The 14,940-nt window shown below is 53.0% G+C and overlaps 22 non-coding genes and 1 pseudogene across 22 annotated transcripts; all 23 read right to left on the bottom strand.

The window, feature by feature from the left end:
• Positions 1–40: 40 nt before the first annotated feature.
• Positions 41–159, bottom strand: LOC148827008 (5S ribosomal RNA). Its single transcript, XR_016092184.1, has one exon. It is a non-coding gene; the product is annotated as a 5S ribosomal RNA (ribosomal RNA).
• Positions 160–615: 456 nt separating this feature from the next.
• Positions 616–734, bottom strand: LOC148827009 (5S ribosomal RNA). The gene has a single exon (XR_016092934.1). It is a non-coding gene; the product is annotated as a 5S ribosomal RNA (ribosomal RNA).
• Positions 735–1,271: 537 nt separating this feature from the next.
• LOC148827010 (5S ribosomal RNA) lies at positions 1,272–1,390 on the bottom strand. The gene has a single exon (XR_016092185.1). It is a non-coding gene; the product is annotated as a 5S ribosomal RNA (ribosomal RNA).
• Positions 1,391–1,846: 456 nt separating this feature from the next.
• Positions 1,847–1,965, bottom strand: LOC148827011 (5S ribosomal RNA). Its single transcript, XR_016092186.1, has one exon. It is a non-coding gene; the product is annotated as a 5S ribosomal RNA (ribosomal RNA).
• Positions 1,966–2,421: 456 nt separating this feature from the next.
• On the bottom strand, positions 2,422–2,540 carry LOC148827012 (5S ribosomal RNA). Its single transcript, XR_016092187.1, has one exon. It is a non-coding gene; the product is annotated as a 5S ribosomal RNA (ribosomal RNA).
• Positions 2,541–2,996: 456 nt separating this feature from the next.
• LOC148827013 (5S ribosomal RNA) lies at positions 2,997–3,115 on the bottom strand. Its single transcript, XR_016092189.1, has one exon. It is a non-coding gene; the product is annotated as a 5S ribosomal RNA (ribosomal RNA).
• Positions 3,116–3,652: 537 nt separating this feature from the next.
• Positions 3,653–3,771, bottom strand: LOC148827014 (5S ribosomal RNA). Its single transcript, XR_016092191.1, has one exon. It is a non-coding gene; the product is annotated as a 5S ribosomal RNA (ribosomal RNA).
• A 537-nt stretch (positions 3,772–4,308) lies between these two features.
• Positions 4,309–4,427, bottom strand: LOC148827015 (5S ribosomal RNA). The gene has a single exon (XR_016092192.1). It is a non-coding gene; the product is annotated as a 5S ribosomal RNA (ribosomal RNA).
• Positions 4,428–4,964: 537 nt separating this feature from the next.
• Positions 4,965–5,083, bottom strand: LOC148827016 (5S ribosomal RNA). Its single transcript, XR_016092193.1, has one exon. It is a non-coding gene; the product is annotated as a 5S ribosomal RNA (ribosomal RNA).
• A 537-nt stretch (positions 5,084–5,620) lies between these two features.
• Positions 5,621–5,739, bottom strand: LOC148827017 (5S ribosomal RNA). Its single transcript, XR_016092194.1, has one exon. It is a non-coding gene; the product is annotated as a 5S ribosomal RNA (ribosomal RNA).
• Positions 5,740–6,195: 456 nt separating this feature from the next.
• Positions 6,196–6,314, bottom strand: LOC148827018 (5S ribosomal RNA). Its single transcript, XR_016092195.1, has one exon. It is a non-coding gene; the product is annotated as a 5S ribosomal RNA (ribosomal RNA).
• A 537-nt stretch (positions 6,315–6,851) lies between these two features.
• LOC148827019 (5S ribosomal RNA) lies at positions 6,852–6,970 on the bottom strand. The gene has a single exon (XR_016092196.1). It is a non-coding gene; the product is annotated as a 5S ribosomal RNA (ribosomal RNA).
• A 456-nt stretch (positions 6,971–7,426) lies between these two features.
• On the bottom strand, positions 7,427–7,545 carry LOC148827020 (5S ribosomal RNA). Its single transcript, XR_016092197.1, has one exon. It is a non-coding gene; the product is annotated as a 5S ribosomal RNA (ribosomal RNA).
• A 1,193-nt stretch (positions 7,546–8,738) lies between these two features.
• LOC148827021 (5S ribosomal RNA) lies at positions 8,739–8,857 on the bottom strand. The gene has a single exon (XR_016092198.1). It is a non-coding gene; the product is annotated as a 5S ribosomal RNA (ribosomal RNA).
• A 537-nt stretch (positions 8,858–9,394) lies between these two features.
• Positions 9,395–9,513, bottom strand: LOC148827022 (5S ribosomal RNA). The gene has a single exon (XR_016092199.1). It is a non-coding gene; the product is annotated as a 5S ribosomal RNA (ribosomal RNA).
• A 537-nt stretch (positions 9,514–10,050) lies between these two features.
• LOC148827023 (5S ribosomal RNA) lies at positions 10,051–10,169 on the bottom strand (annotated as a pseudogene).
• A 537-nt stretch (positions 10,170–10,706) lies between these two features.
• LOC148827024 (5S ribosomal RNA) lies at positions 10,707–10,825 on the bottom strand. Its single transcript, XR_016092202.1, has one exon. It is a non-coding gene; the product is annotated as a 5S ribosomal RNA (ribosomal RNA).
• Positions 10,826–11,281: 456 nt separating this feature from the next.
• Positions 11,282–11,400, bottom strand: LOC148827025 (5S ribosomal RNA). The gene has a single exon (XR_016092203.1). It is a non-coding gene; the product is annotated as a 5S ribosomal RNA (ribosomal RNA).
• Positions 11,401–11,937: 537 nt separating this feature from the next.
• On the bottom strand, positions 11,938–12,056 carry LOC148827026 (5S ribosomal RNA). The gene has a single exon (XR_016092204.1). It is a non-coding gene; the product is annotated as a 5S ribosomal RNA (ribosomal RNA).
• A 537-nt stretch (positions 12,057–12,593) lies between these two features.
• On the bottom strand, positions 12,594–12,712 carry LOC148827027 (5S ribosomal RNA). Its single transcript, XR_016092205.1, has one exon. It is a non-coding gene; the product is annotated as a 5S ribosomal RNA (ribosomal RNA).
• A 537-nt stretch (positions 12,713–13,249) lies between these two features.
• Positions 13,250–13,368, bottom strand: LOC148827028 (5S ribosomal RNA). The gene has a single exon (XR_016092206.1). It is a non-coding gene; the product is annotated as a 5S ribosomal RNA (ribosomal RNA).
• Positions 13,369–13,905: 537 nt separating this feature from the next.
• Positions 13,906–14,024, bottom strand: LOC148827029 (5S ribosomal RNA). The gene has a single exon (XR_016092207.1). It is a non-coding gene; the product is annotated as a 5S ribosomal RNA (ribosomal RNA).
• Positions 14,025–14,561: 537 nt separating this feature from the next.
• On the bottom strand, positions 14,562–14,680 carry LOC148827030 (5S ribosomal RNA). The gene has a single exon (XR_016092208.1). It is a non-coding gene; the product is annotated as a 5S ribosomal RNA (ribosomal RNA).
• Between the last annotated feature and the right edge of the window lie 260 nt (positions 14,681–14,940).

Raw genomic sequence — 14,940 nt, forward strand, 5'->3', positions numbered from 1 at the left:
TGAGCGAGCGAGCGGGGATAGGGCGCCTCCTGCGCTTAAAAGCTTACAGCACCTGGTATTCCCAGGCGGTCTCCCATCCAAGTACTAACCAGGCCCATCCCTGTTTAGCTTCCGAGATCAGACGAGATCAGGCGTGCTCAAGGGGGTGTGGCCGTAAGCGAGAGCAAGGCTCGCTGGCACCCTTCTTATAGAGAGGACAGCTCCGTCACCTCTTTTACGACGCTGCTTTTTTCTTGCTTCCTTCCAATGAGGACGGAGCTGCGGGAGAAAGGGCGCTATAGAGGATCGCTGTGGAGAGCTGCTGCTGTGCTTTGACATCTGAGCTCTGTGGAAAACGATCTCAATACAATTCTGAAAAACGCGACTCCCCGAACGCCAGCCGAACAAGTCTCCACAGCCGAAGCGCTGTGTCTCTTTTCAGCTGGCGATAAACCTTTCCTCGATCCTTTGCGGACTTGTAAAACTGTTCATGATCAGAATAAAAAACGCTCACGCTAATACACAAGCACCCGTGTCTCGCCAAAGCTGACAAATAAACAGACGGACAAGCCGCACTGCACGTGTGAACAGGGGAATGAGCGAGCGAGCGGGGATAGGGCGCCTCCTGCGCTTAAAAGCTTACAGCACCTGGTATTCCCAGGCGGTCTCCCATCCAAGTACTAACCAGGCCCATCCCTGTTTAGCTTCCGAGATCAGACGAGATCAGGCGTGCTCAAGGGGGTGTGGCCGCAAGCGAGAGCCAGGCTCGCTGGCACCCTTCTTATAGAGAGGACAGCTCCGTCACCTCTTTTACGACGCTGCTTTTTTTCCCTTGCGTTTTTCTCTTCTTCCCACGTTCTCTCTCTTCACTGCCTTCGTCCCCGCTCTATTTCACTTCAGCCTTTCACTCTTGCTTCCTTCCAATGAGGACGGAGCTGCGGGAGAAAGGGCGCTATAGAGGATCGCTGTGGAGAGCTGCTGCTGTGCTTTGACATCTGAGCTCTGTGGAAAACGATCTCAATACAATTCTGAAAAACGCGACTCCCCGAACGCCAGCCGAACAAGTCTCCACAGCCGAAGCGCTGTGTCTCTTTTCAGCTGGCGATAAACCTTTCCTCGATCCTTTGCGGACTTGTAAAACTGTTCATGATCAGAATAAAAAACGCTCACGCTAATACACAAGCACCCGTGTCTCGCCAAAGCTGACAAATAAACAGACGGACAAGCCGCACTGCACGTGTGAACAGGGGAATGAGCGAGCGAGCGGGGATAGGGCGCCTCCTGCGCTTAAAAGCTTACAGCACCTGGTATTCCCAGGCGGTCTCCCATCCAAGTACTAACCAGGCCCATCCCTGTTTAGCTTCCGAGATCAGACGAGATCAGGCGTGCTCAAGGGGGTGTGGCCGTAAGCGAGAGCAAGGCTCGCTGGCACCCTTCTTATAGAGAGGACAGCTCCGTCACCTCTTTTACGACGCTGCTTTTTTCTTGCTTCCTTCCAATGAGGACGGAGCTGCGGGAGAAAGGGCGCTATAGAGGATCGCTGTGGAGAGCTGCTGCTGTGCTTTGACATCTGAGCTCTGTGGAAAACGATCTCAATACAATTCTGAAAAACGCGACTCCCCGAACGCCAGCCGAACAAGTCTCCACAGCCGAAGCGCTGTGTCTCTTTTCAGCTGGCGATAAACCTTTCCTCGATCCTTTGCGGACTTGTAAAACTGTTCATGATCAGAATAAAAAACGCTCACGCTAATACACAAGCACCCGTGTCTCGCCAAAGCTGACAAATAAACAGACGGACAAGCCGCACTGCACGTGTGAACAGGGGAATGAGCGAGCGAGCGGGGATAGGGCGCCTCCTGCGCTTAAAAGCTTACAGCACCTGGTATTCCCAGGCGGTCTCCCATCCAAGTACTAACCAGGCCCATCCCTGTTTAGCTTCCGAGATCAGACGAGATCAGGCGTGCTCAAGGGGGTGTGGCCGTAAGCGAGAGCAAGGCTCGCTGGCACCCTTCTTATAGAGAGGACAGCTCCGTCACCTCTTTTACGACGCTGCTTTTTTCTTGCTTCCTTCCAATGAGGACGGAGCTGCGGGAGAAAGGGCGCTATAGAGGATCGCTGTGGAGAGCTGCTGCTGTGCTTTGACATCTGAGCTCTGTGGAAAACGATCTCAATACAATTCTGAAAAACGCGACTCCCCGAACGCCAGCCGAACAAGTCTCCACAGCCGAAGCGCTGTGTCTCTTTTCAGCTGGCGATAAACCTTTCCTCGATCCTTTGCGGACTTGTAAAACTGTTCATGATCAGAATAAAAAACGCTCACGCTAATACACAAGCACCCGTGTCTCGCCAAAGCTGACAAATAAACAGACGGACAAGCCGCACTGCACGTGTGAACAGGGGAATGAGCGAGCGAGCGGGGATAGGGCGCCTCCTGCGCTTAAAAGCTTACAGCACCTGGTATTCCCAGGCGGTCTCCCATCCAAGTACTAACCAGGCCCATCCCTGTTTAGCTTCCGAGATCAGACGAGATCAGGCGTGCTCAAGGGGGTGTGGCCGTAAGCGAGAGCAAGGCTCGCTGGCACCCTTCTTATAGAGAGGACAGCTCCGTCACCTCTTTTACGACGCTGCTTTTTTCTTGCTTCCTTCCAATGAGGACGGAGCTGCGGGAGAAAGGGCGCTATAGAGGATCGCTGTGGAGAGCTGCTGCTGTGCTTTGACATCTGAGCTCTGTGGAAAACGATCTCAATACAATTCTGAAAAACGCGACTCCCCGAACGCCAGCCGAACAAGTCTCCACAGCCGAAGCGCTGTGTCTCTTTTCAGCTGGCGATAAACCTTTCCTCGATCCTTTGCGGACTTGTAAAACTGTTCATGATCAGAATAAAAAACGCTCACGCTAATACACAAGCACCCGTGTCTCGCCAAAGCTGACAAATAAACAGACGGACAAGCCGCACTGCACGTGTGAACAGGGGAATGAGCGAGCGAGCGGGGATAGGGCGCCTCCTGCGCTTAAAAGCTTACAGCACCTGGTATTCCCAGGCGGTCTCCCATCCAAGTACTAACCAGGCCCATCCCTGTTTAGCTTCCGAGATCAGACGAGATCAGGCGTGCTCAAGGGGGTGTGGCCGTAAGCGAGAGCAAGGCTCGCTGGCACCCTTCTTATAGAGAGGACAGCTCCGTCACCTCTTTTACGACGCTGCTTTTTTTCCCTTGCGTTTTTCTCTTCTTCCCACGTTCTCTCTCTTCACTGCCTTCGTCCCCGCTCTATTTCACTTCAGCCTTTCACTCTTGCTTCCTTCCAATGAGGACGGAGCTGCGGGAGAAAGGGCGCTATAGAGGATCGCTGTGGAGAGCTGCTGCTGTGCTTTGACATCTGAGCTCTGTGGAAAACGATCTCAATACAATTCTGAAAAACGCGACTCCCCGAACGCCAGCCGAACAAGTCTCCACAGCCGAAGCGCTGTGTCTCTTTTCAGCTGGCGATAAACCTTTCCTCGATCCTTTGCGGACTTGTAAAACTGTTCATGATCAGAATAAAAAACGCTCACGCTAATACACAAGCACCCGTGTCTCGCCAAAGCTGACAAATAAACAGACGGACAAGCCGCACTGCACGTGTGAACAGGGGAATGAGCGAGCGAGCGGGGATAGGGCGCCTCCTGCGCTTAAAAGCTTACAGCACCTGGTATTCCCAGGCGGTCTCCCATCCAAGTACTAACCAGGCCCATCCCTGTTTAGCTTCCGAGATCAGACGAGATCAGGCGTGCTCAAGGGGGTGTGGCCGTAAGCGAGAGCAAGGCTCGCTGGCACCCTTCTTATAGAGAGGACAGCTCCGTCACCTCTTTTACGACGCTGCTTTTTTTCCCTTGCGTTTTTCTCTTCTTCCCACGTTCTCTCTCTTCACTGCCTTCGTCCCCGCTCTATTTCACTTCAGCCTTTCACTCTTGCTTCCTTCCAATGAGGACGGAGCTGCGGGAGAAAGGGCGCTATAGAGGATCGCTGTGGAGAGCTGCTGCTGTGCTTTGACATCTGAGCTCTGTGGAAAACGATCTCAATACAATTCTGAAAAACGCGACTCCCCGAACGCCAGCCGAACAAGTCTCCACAGCCGAAGCGCTGTGTCTCTTTTCAGCTGGCGATAAACCTTTCCTCGATCCTTTGCGGACTTGTAAAACTGTTCATGATCAGAATAAAAAACGCTCACGCTAATACACAAGCACCCGTGTCTCGCCAAAGCTGACAAATAAACAGACGGACAAGCCGCACTGCACGTGTGAACAGGGGAATGAGCGAGCGAGCGGGGATAGGGCGCCTCCTGCGCTTAAAAGCTTACAGCACCTGGTATTCCCAGGCGGTCTCCCATCCAAGTACTAACCAGGCCCATCCCTGTTTAGCTTCCGAGATCAGACGAGATCAGGCGTGCTCAAGGGGGTGTGGCCGTAAGCGAGAGCAAGGCTCGCTGGCACCCTTCTTATAGAGAGGACAGCTCCGTCACCTCTTTTACGACGCTGCTTTTTTTCCCTTGCGTTTTTCTCTTCTTCCCACGTTCTCTCTCTTCACTGCCTTCGTCCCCGCTCTATTTCACTTCAGCCTTTCACTCTTGCTTCCTTCCAATGAGGACGGAGCTGCGGGAGAAAGGGCGCTATAGAGGATCGCTGTGGAGAGCTGCTGCTGTGCTTTGACATCTGAGCTCTGTGGAAAACGATCTCAATACAATTCTGAAAAACGCGACTCCCCGAACGCCAGCCGAACAAGTCTCCACAGCCGAAGCGCTGTGTCTCTTTTCAGCTGGCGATAAACCTTTCCTCGATCCTTTGCGGACTTGTAAAACTGTTCATGATCAGAATAAAAAACGCTCACGCTAATACACAAGCACCCGTGTCTCGCCAAAGCTGACAAATAAACAGACGGACAAGCCGCACTGCACGTGTGAACAGGGGAATGAGCGAGCGAGCGGGGATAGGGCGCCTCCTGCGCTTAAAAGCTTACAGCACCTGGTATTCCCAGGCGGTCTCCCATCCAAGTACTAACCAGGCCCATCCCTGTTTAGCTTCCGAGATCAGACGAGATCAGGCGTGCTCAAGGGGGTGTGGCCGTAAGCGAGAGCAAGGCTCGCTGGCACCCTTCTTATAGAGAGGACAGCTCCGTCACCTCTTTTACGACGCTGCTTTTTTTCCCTTGCGTTTTTCTCTTCTTCCCACGTTCTCTCTCTTCACTGCCTTCGTCCCCGCTCTATTTCACTTCAGCCTTTCACTCTTGCTTCCTTCCAATGAGGACGGAGCTGCGGGAGAAAGGGCGCTATAGAGGATCGCTGTGGAGAGCTGCTGCTGTGCTTTGACATCTGAGCTCTGTGGAAAACGATCTCAATACAATTCTGAAAAACGCGACTCCCCGAACGCCAGCCGAACAAGTCTCCACAGCCGAAGCGCTGTGTCTCTTTTCAGCTGGCGATAAACCTTTCCTCGATCCTTTGCGGACTTGTAAAACTGTTCATGATCAGAATAAAAAACGCTCACGCTAATACACAAGCACCCGTGTCTCGCCAAAGCTGACAAATAAACAGACGGACAAGCCGCACTGCACGTGTGAACAGGGGAATGAGCGAGCGAGCGGGGATAGGGCGCCTCCTGCGCTTAAAAGCTTACAGCACCTGGTATTCCCAGGCGGTCTCCCATCCAAGTACTAACCAGGCCCATCCCTGTTTAGCTTCCGAGATCAGACGAGATCAGGCGTGCTCAAGGGGGTGTGGCCGTAAGCGAGAGCAAGGCTCGCTGGCACCCTTCTTATAGAGAGGACAGCTCCGTCACCTCTTTTACGACGCTGCTTTTTTCTTGCTTCCTTCCAATGAGGACGGAGCTGCGGGAGAAAGGGCGCTATAGAGGATCGCTGTGGAGAGCTGCTGCTGTGCTTTGACATCTGAGCTCTGTGGAAAACGATCTCAATACAATTCTGAAAAACGCGACTCCCCGAACGCCAGCCGAACAAGTCTCCACAGCCGAAGCGCTGTGTCTCTTTTCAGCTGGCGATAAACCTTTCCTCGATCCTTTGCGGACTTGTAAAACTGTTCATGATCAGAATAAAAAACGCTCACGCTAATACACAAGCACCCGTGTCTCGCCAAAGCTGACAAATAAACAGACGGACAAGCCGCACTGCACGTGTGAACAGGGGAATGAGCGAGCGAGCGGGGATAGGGCGCCTCCTGCGCTTAAAAGCTTACAGCACCTGGTATTCCCAGGCGGTCTCCCATCCAAGTACTAACCAGGCCCATCCCTGTTTAGCTTCCGAGATCAGACGAGATCAGGCGTGCTCAAGGGGGTGTGGCCGTAAGCGAGAGCAAGGCTCGCTGGCACCCTTCTTATAGAGAGGACAGCTCCGTCACCTCTTTTACGACGCTGCTTTTTTTCCCTTGCGTTTTTCTCTTCTTCCCACGTTCTCTCTCTTCACTGCCTTCGTCCCCGCTCTATTTCACTTCAGCCTTTCACTCTTGCTTCCTTCCAATGAGGACGGAGCTGCGGGAGAAAGGGCGCTATAGAGGATCGCTGTGGAGAGCTGCTGCTGTGCTTTGACATCTGAGCTCTGTGGAAAACGATCTCAATACAATTCTGAAAAACGCGACTCCCCGAACGCCAGCCGAACAAGTCTCCACAGCCGAAGCGCTGTGTCTCTTTTCAGCTGGCGATAAACCTTTCCTCGATCCTTTGCGGACTTGTAAAACTGTTCATGATCAGAATAAAAAACGCTCACGCTAATACACAAGCACCCGTGTCTCGCCAAAGCTGACAAATAAACAGACGGACAAGCCGCACTGCACGTGTGAACAGGGGAATGAGCGAGCGAGCGGGGATAGGGCGCCTCCTGCGCTTAAAAGCTTACAGCACCTGGTATTCCCAGGCGGTCTCCCATCCAAGTACTAACCAGGCCCATCCCTGTTTAGCTTCCGAGATCAGACGAGATCAGGCGTGCTCAAGGGGGTGTGGCCGTAAGCGAGAGCAAGGCTCGCTGGCACCCTTCTTATAGAGAGGACAGCTCCGTCACCTCTTTTACGACGCTGCTTTTTTCTTGCTTCCTTCCAATGAGGACGGAGCTGCGGGAGAAAGGGCGCTATAGAGGATCGCTGTGGAGAGCTGCTGCTGTGCTTTGACATCTGAGCTCTGTGGAAAACGATCTCAATACAATTCTGAAAAACGCGACTCCCCGAACGCCAGCCGAACAAGTCTCCACAGCCGAAGCGCTGTGTCTCTTTTCAGCTGGCGATAAACCTTTCCTCGATCCTTTGCGGACTTGTAAAACTGTTCATGATCAGAATAAAAAACGCTCACGCTAATACACAAGCACCCGTGTCTCGCCAAAGCTGACAAATAAACAGACGGACAAGCCGCACTGCACGTGTGAACAGGGGAATGAGCGAGCGAGCGGGGATAGGGCGCCTCCTGCGCTTAAAAGCTTACAGCACCTGGTATTCCCAGGCGGTCTCCCATCCAAGTACTAACCAGGCCCATCCCTGTTTAGCTTCCGAGATCAGACGAGATCAGGCGTGCTCAAGGGGGTGTGGCCGTAAGCGAGAGCAAGGCTCGCTGGCACCCTTCTTATAGAGAGGACAGCTCCGTCACCTCTTTTACGACGCTGCTTTTTTTCCCTTGCGTTTTTCTCTTCTTCCCACGTTCTCTCTCTTCACTGCCTTCGTCCCCGCTCTATTTCACTTCAGCCTTTCACTCTTGCTTCCTTCCAATGAGGACGGAGCTGCGGGAGAAAGGGCGCTATAGAGGATCGCTGTGGAGAGCTGCTGCTGTGCTTTGACATCTGAGCTCTGTGGAAAACGATCTCAATACAATTCTGAAAAACGCGACTCCCCGAACGCCAGCCGAACAAGTCTCCACAGCCGAAGCGCTGTGTCTCTTTTCAGCTGGCGATAAACCTTTCCCTTGAGTTTTTCTTCTTCCCGACGTTCTCTCTCTTCACTGCCTTCGTCCCCTGCTCTATTTCACTTCAGCCTTTCACTCTTGCTTCCTTCCAATGAGGACGGAGCTGCGGGAGAAAGGGCGCTATAGAGGATCGCTGTGGAGAGCTGCTGCTGTGCTTTGACATCTGAGCTCCCAGCCGAACAAGTCTCCACAGGCCGAGCGCTGTGTCTCTTCGCTAATACACAAGCACCCGTGTCTCGCCAAAGCTGACAAATAAACAGGGACAAGCCGTGCACTGTGAAAACCAGGCCCATCCCTAGCAAGGCTCGCTGGCACCCTTCTTATAGAGAGGACAGCTCCGTCACCTCTTTTACGACGCTGCTTTTTTTCCCTTGCGTTTTTCTCTTCTTCCCACGTTCTCTCTCTTCACTGCCTTCGTCCCCGCTCTATTTCACTTCAGCCTTTCACTCTTGCTTCCTTCCAATGAGGACGGAGCTGCGGGAGAAAGGGCGCTATAGAGGATCGCTGTGGAGAGCTGCTGCTGTGCTTTGACATCTGAGCTCTGTGGAAAACGATCTCAATACAATTCTGAAAAACGCGACTCCCCGAACGCCAGCCGAACAAGTCTCCACAGCCGAAGCGCTGTGTCTCTTTTCAGCTGGCGATAAACCTTTCCTCGATCCTTTGCGGACTTGTAAAACTGTTCATGATCAGAATAAAAAACGCTCACGCTAATACACAAGCACCCGTGTCTCGCCAAAGCTGACAAATAAACAGACGGACAAGCCGCACTGCACGTGTGAACAGGGGAATGAGCGAGCGAGCGGGGATAGGGCGCCTCCTGCGCTTAAAAGCTTACAGCACCTGGTATTCCCAGGCGGTCTCCCATCCAAGTACTAACCAGGCCCATCCCTGTTTAGCTTCCGAGATCAGACGAGATCAGGCGTGCTCAAGGGGGTGTGGCCGTAAGCGAGAGCAAGGCTCGCTGGCACCCTTCTTATAGAGAGGACAGCTCCGTCACCTCTTTTACGACGCTGCTTTTTTTCCCTTGCGTTTTTCTCTTCTTCCCACGTTCTCTCTCTTCACTGCCTTCGTCCCCGCTCTATTTCACTTCAGCCTTTCACTCTTGCTTCCTTCCAATGAGGACGGAGCTGCGGGAGAAAGGGCGCTATAGAGGATCGCTGTGGAGAGCTGCTGCTGTGCTTTGACATCTGAGCTCTGTGGAAAACGATCTCAATACAATTCTGAAAAACGCGACTCCCCGAACGCCAGCCGAACAAGTCTCCACAGCCGAAGCGCTGTGTCTCTTTTCAGCTGGCGATAAACCTTTCCTCGATCCTTTGCGGACTTGTAAAACTGTTCATGATCAGAATAAAAAACGCTCACGCTAATACACAAGCACCCGTGTCTCGCCAAAGCTGACAAATAAACAGACGGACAAGCCGCACTGCACGTGTGAACAGGGGAATGAGCGAGCGAGCGGGGATAGGGCGCCTCCTGCGCTTAAAAGCTTACAGCACCTGGTATTCCCAGGCGGTCTCCCATCCAAGTACTAACCAGGCCCATCCCTGTTTAGCTTCCGAGATCAGACGAGATCAGGCGTGCTCAAGGGGGTGTGGCCGTAAGCGAGAGCAAGGCTCGCTGGCACCCTTCTTATAGAGAGGACAGCTCCGTCACCTCTTTTACGACGCTGCTTTTTTTCCCTTGCGTTTTTCTCTTCTTCCCACGTTCTCTCTCTTCACTGCCTTCGTCCCCGCTCTATTTCACTTCAGCCTTTCACTCTTGCTTCCTTCCAATGAGGACGGAGCTGCGGGAGAAAGGGCGCTATAGAGGATCGCTGTGGAGAGCTGCTGCTGTGCTTTGACATCTGAGCTCTGTGGAAAACGATCTCAATACAATTCTGAAAAACGCGACTCCCCGAACGCCAGCCGAACAAGTCTCCACAGCCGAAGCGCTGTGTCTCTTTTCAGCTGGCGATAAACCTTTCCTCGATCCTTTGCGGACTTGTAAAACTGTTCATGATCAGAATAAAAAACGCTCACGCTAATACACAAGCACCCGTGTCTCGCCAAAGCTGACAAATAAACAGACGGACAAGCCGCACTGCACGTGTGAACAGGGGAATGAGCGAGCGAGCGGGGATAGGGCGCCTCCTGCGCTTAAAAGCTTACAGCACCTGGTATTCCCAGGCGGTCTCCCATCCAAGTACTAACCAGGCCCATCCCTGTTTAGCTTCCGAGATCAGACGAGATCAGGCGTGCTCAAGGGGGTGTGGCCGGAAGCGAGAGCAAGGCTCGCTGGCACCCTTCTTATAGAGAGGACAGCTCCGTCACCTCTTTTACGACGCTGCTTTTTTTCCCTTGCGTTTTTCTCTTCTTCCCACGTTCTCTCTCTTCACTGCCTTCGTCCCCGCTCTATTTCACTTCAGCCTTTCACTCTTGCTTCCTTCCAATGAGGACGGAGCTGCGGGAGAAAGGGCGCTATAGAGGATCGCTGTGGAGAGCTGCTGCTGTGCTTTGACATCTGAGCTCTGTGGAAAACGATCTCAATACAATTCTGAAAAACGCGACTCCCCGAACGCCAGCCGAACAAGTCTCCACAGCCGAAGCGCTGTGTCTCTTTTCAGCTGGCGATAAACCTTTCCTCGATCCTTTGCGGACTTGTAAAACTGTTCATGATCAGAATAAAAAACGCTCACGCTAATACACAAGCACCCGTGTCTCGCCAAAGCTGACAAATAAACAGACGGACAAGCCGCACTGCACGTGTGAACAGGGGAATGAGCGAGCGAGCGGGGATAGGGCGCCTCCTGCGCTTAAAAGCTTACAGCACCTGGTATTCCCAGGCGGTCTCCCATCCAAGTACTAACCAGGCCCATCCCTGTTTAGCTTCCGAGATCAGACGAGATCAGGCGTGCTCAAGGGGGTGTGGCCGTAAGCGAGAGCAAGGCTCGCTGGCACCCTTCTTATAGAGAGGACAGCTCCGTCACCTCTTTTACGACGCTGCTTTTTTCTTGCTTCCTTCCAATGAGGACGGAGCTGCGGGAGAAAGGGCGCTATAGAGGATCGCTGTGGAGAGCTGCTGCTGTGCTTTGACATCTGAGCTCTGTGGAAAACGATCTCAATACAATTCTGAAAAACGCGACTCCCCGAACGCCAGCCGAACAAGTCTCCACAGCCGAAGCGCTGTGTCTCTTTTCAGCTGGCGATAAACCTTTCCTCGATCCTTTGCGGACTTGTAAAACTGTTCATGATCAGAATAAAAAACGCTCACGCTAATACACAAGCACCCGTGTCTCGCCAAAGCTGACAAATAAACAGACGGACAAGCCGCACTGCACGTGTGAACAGGGGAATGAGCGAGCGAGCGGGGATAGGGCGCCTCCTGCGCTTAAAAGCTTACAGCACCTGGTATTCCCAGGCGGTCTCCCATCCAAGTACTAACCAGGCCCATCCCTGTTTAGCTTCCGAGATCAGACGAGATCAGGCGTGCTCAAGGGGGTGTGGCCGTAAGCGAGAGCAAGGCTCGCTGGCACCCTTCTTATAGAGAGGACAGCTCCGTCACCTCTTTTACGACGCTGCTTTTTTTCCCTTGCGTTTTTCTCTTCTTCCCACGTTCTCTCTCTTCACTGCCTTCGTCCCCGCTCTATTTCACTTCAGCCTTTCACTCTTGCTTCCTTCCAATGAGGACGGAGCTGCGGGAGAAAGGGCGCTATAGAGGATCGCTGTGGAGAGCTGCTGCTGTGCTTTGACATCTGAGCTCTGTGGAAAACGATCTCAATACAATTCTGAAAAACGCGACTCCCCGAACGCCAGCCGAACAAGTCTCCACAGCCGAAGCGCTGTGTCTCTTTTCAGCTGGCGATAAACCTTTCCTCGATCCTTTGCGGACTTGTAAAACTGTTCATGATCAGAATAAAAAACGCTCACGCTAATACACAAGCACCCGTGTCTCGCCAAAGCTGACAAATAAACAGACGGACAAGCCGCACTGCACGTGTGAACAGGGGAATGAGCGAGCGAGCGGGGATAGGGCGCCTCCTGCGCTTAAAAGCTTACAGCACCTGGTATTCCCAGGCGGTCTCCCATCCAAGTACTAACCAGGCCCATCCCTGTTTAGCTTCCGAGATCAGACGAGATCAGGCGTGCTCAAGGGGGTGTGGCCGTAAGCGAGAGCAAGGCTCGCTGGCACCCTTCTTATAGAGAGGACAGCTCCGTCACCTCTTTTACGACGCTGCTTTTTTTCCCTTGCGTTTTTCTCTTCTTCCCACGTTCTCTCTCTTCACTGCCTTCGTCCCCGCTCTATTTCACTTCAGCCTTTCACTCTTGCTTCCTTCCAATGAGGACGGAGCTGCGGGAGAAAGGGCGCTATAGAGGATCGCTGTGGAGAGCTGCTGCTGTGCTTTGACATCTGAGCTCTGTGGAAAACGATCTCAATACAATTCTGAAAAACGCGACTCCCCGAACGCCAGCCGAACAAGTCTCCACAGCCGAAGCGCTGTGTCTCTTTTCAGCTGGCGATAAACCTTTCCTCGATCCTTTGCGGACTTGTAAAACTGTTCATGATCAGAATAAAAAACGCTCACGCTAATACACAAGCACCCGTGTCTCGCCAAAGCTGACAAATAAACAGACGGACAAGCCGCACTGCACGTGTGAACAGGGGAATGAGCGAGCGAGCGGGGATAGGGCGCCTCCTGCGCTTAAAAGCTTACAGCACCTGGTATTCCCAGGCGGTCTCCCATCCAAGTACTAACCAGGCCCATCCCTGTTTAGCTTCCGAGATCAGACGAGATCAGGCGTGCTCAAGGGGGTGTGGCCGTAAGCGAGAGCAAGGCTCGCTGGCACCCTTCTTATAGAGAGGACAGCTCCGTCACCTCTTTTACGACGCTGCTTTTTTTCCCTTGCGTTTTTCTCTTCTTCCCACGTTCTCTCTCTTCACTGCCTTCGTCCCCGCTCTATTTCACTTCAGCCTTTCACTCTTGCTTCCTTCCAATGAGGACGGAGCTGCGGGAGAAAGGGCGCTATAGAGGATCGCTGTGGAGAGCTGCTGCTGTGCTTTGACATCTGAGCTCTGTGGAAAACGATCTCAATACAATTCTGAAAAACGCGACTCCCCGAACGCCAGCCGAACAAGTCTCCACAGCCGAAGCGCTGTGTCTCTTTTCAGCTGGCGATAAACCTTTCCTCGATCCTTTGCGGACTTGTAAAACTGTTCATGATCAGAATAAAAAACGCTCACGCTAATACACAAGCACCCGTGTCTCGCCAAAGCTGACAAATAAACAGACGGACAAGCCGCACTGCACGTGTGAACAGGGGAATGAGCGAGCGAGCGGGGATAGGGCGCCTCCTGCGCTTAAAAGCTTACAGCACCTGGTATTCCCAGGCGGTCTCCCATCCAAGTACTAACCAGGCCCATCCCTGTTTAGCTTCCGAGATCAGACGAGATCAGGCGTGCTCAAGGGGGTGTGGCCGTAAGCGAGAGCAAGGCTCGCTGGCACCCTTCTTATAGAGAGGACAGCTCCGTCACCTCTTTTACGACGCTGCTTTTTTTCCCTTGCGTTTTTCTCTTCTTCCCACGTTCTCTCTCTTCACTGCCTTCGTCCCCGCTCTATTTCACTTCAGCCTTTCACTCTTGCTTCCTTCCAATGAGGACGGAGCTGCGGGAGAAAGGGCGCTATAGAGGATCGCTGTGGAGAGCTGCTGCTGTGCTTTGACATCTGAGCTCTGTGGAAAACGATCTCAATACAATTCTGAAAAACGCGACTCCCCGAACGCCAGCCGAACAAGTCTCCACAGCCGAAGCGCTGTGTCTCTTTTCAGCTGGCGATAAACCTTTCCTCGATCCTTTGCGGACTTGTAAAACTGTTCATGATCAGAATAAAAAACGCTCACGCTAATACACAAGCACCCGTGTCTCGCCAAAGCTGACAAATAAACAGACGGACAAGCCGCACTGCACGTGTGAACAGGGGAATGAGCGAGCGAGCGGGGATAGGGCGCCTCCTGCGCTTAAAAGCTTACAGCACCTGGTATTCCCAGGCGGTCTCCCATCCAAGTACTAACCAGGCCCATCCCTGTTTAGCTTCCGAGATCAGACGAGATCAGGCGTGCTCAAGGGGGTGTGGCCGTAAGCGAGAGCAAGGCTCGCTGGCACCCTTCTTATAGAGAGGACAGCTCCGTCACCTCTTTTACGACGCTGCTTTTTTTCCCTTGCGTTTTTCTCTTCTTCCCACGTTCTCTCTCTTCACTGCCTTCGTCCCCGCTCTATTTCACTTCAGCCTTTCACTCTTGCTTCCTTCCAATGAGGACGGAGCTGCGGGAGAAAGGGCGCTATAGAGGATCGCTGTGGAGAGCTGCTGCTGTGCTTTGACATCTGAGCTCTGTGGAAAACGATCTCAATACAATTCTGAAAAACGCGACTCCCCGAACGCCAGCCGAACAAGTCTCCACAGCCGAAGCGCTGTGTCTCTTTTCAGCTGGCGATAAACCTTTCCTCGATCCTTTGCGGACTTGTAAAACTGTTCATGATCAGAATAAAAAACGCTCACGCTAATACACAAGCACCCGTGTCTCGCCAAAGCTGACAAATAAACAGACGGACAAGCCGCACTGCACGTGTGAACAGGGGAATGAGCGAGCGAGCGGGGATAGGGCGCCTCCTGCGCTTAAAAGCTTACAGCACCTGGTATTCCCAGGCGGTCTCCCATCCAAGTACTAACCAGGCCCATCCCTGTTTAGCTTCCGAGATCAGACGAGATCAGGCGTGCTCAAGGGGGTGTGGCCGTAAGCGAGAGCAAGGCTCGCTGGCACCCTTCTTATAGAGAGGACAGCTCCGTCACCTCTTTTACGACGCTGCTTTTTTCTTGCTTCCTTCCAATGAGGACGGAGCTGCGGGAGAAAGGGCGCTATAGAGGATCGCTGTGGAGAGCTGCTGCTGTGCTTTGACATCTGAGCTCTGTGGAAAACGATCTCAATACAATTCTGAAAAACGCGACTCCCCGAACGCCAGCCGAACAAGTCTCCACAGCCGAAGCGCTGTGTCTCTTTTC

Source organism: Atractosteus spatula, chromosome 10, assembly GCF_055471065.1.
Source record: "Atractosteus spatula isolate fAtrSpa1 chromosome 10, fAtrSpa1.hap1, whole genome shotgun sequence".
NCBI lineage: Eukaryota > Metazoa > Chordata > Actinopteri > Semionotiformes > Lepisosteidae > Atractosteus > Atractosteus spatula.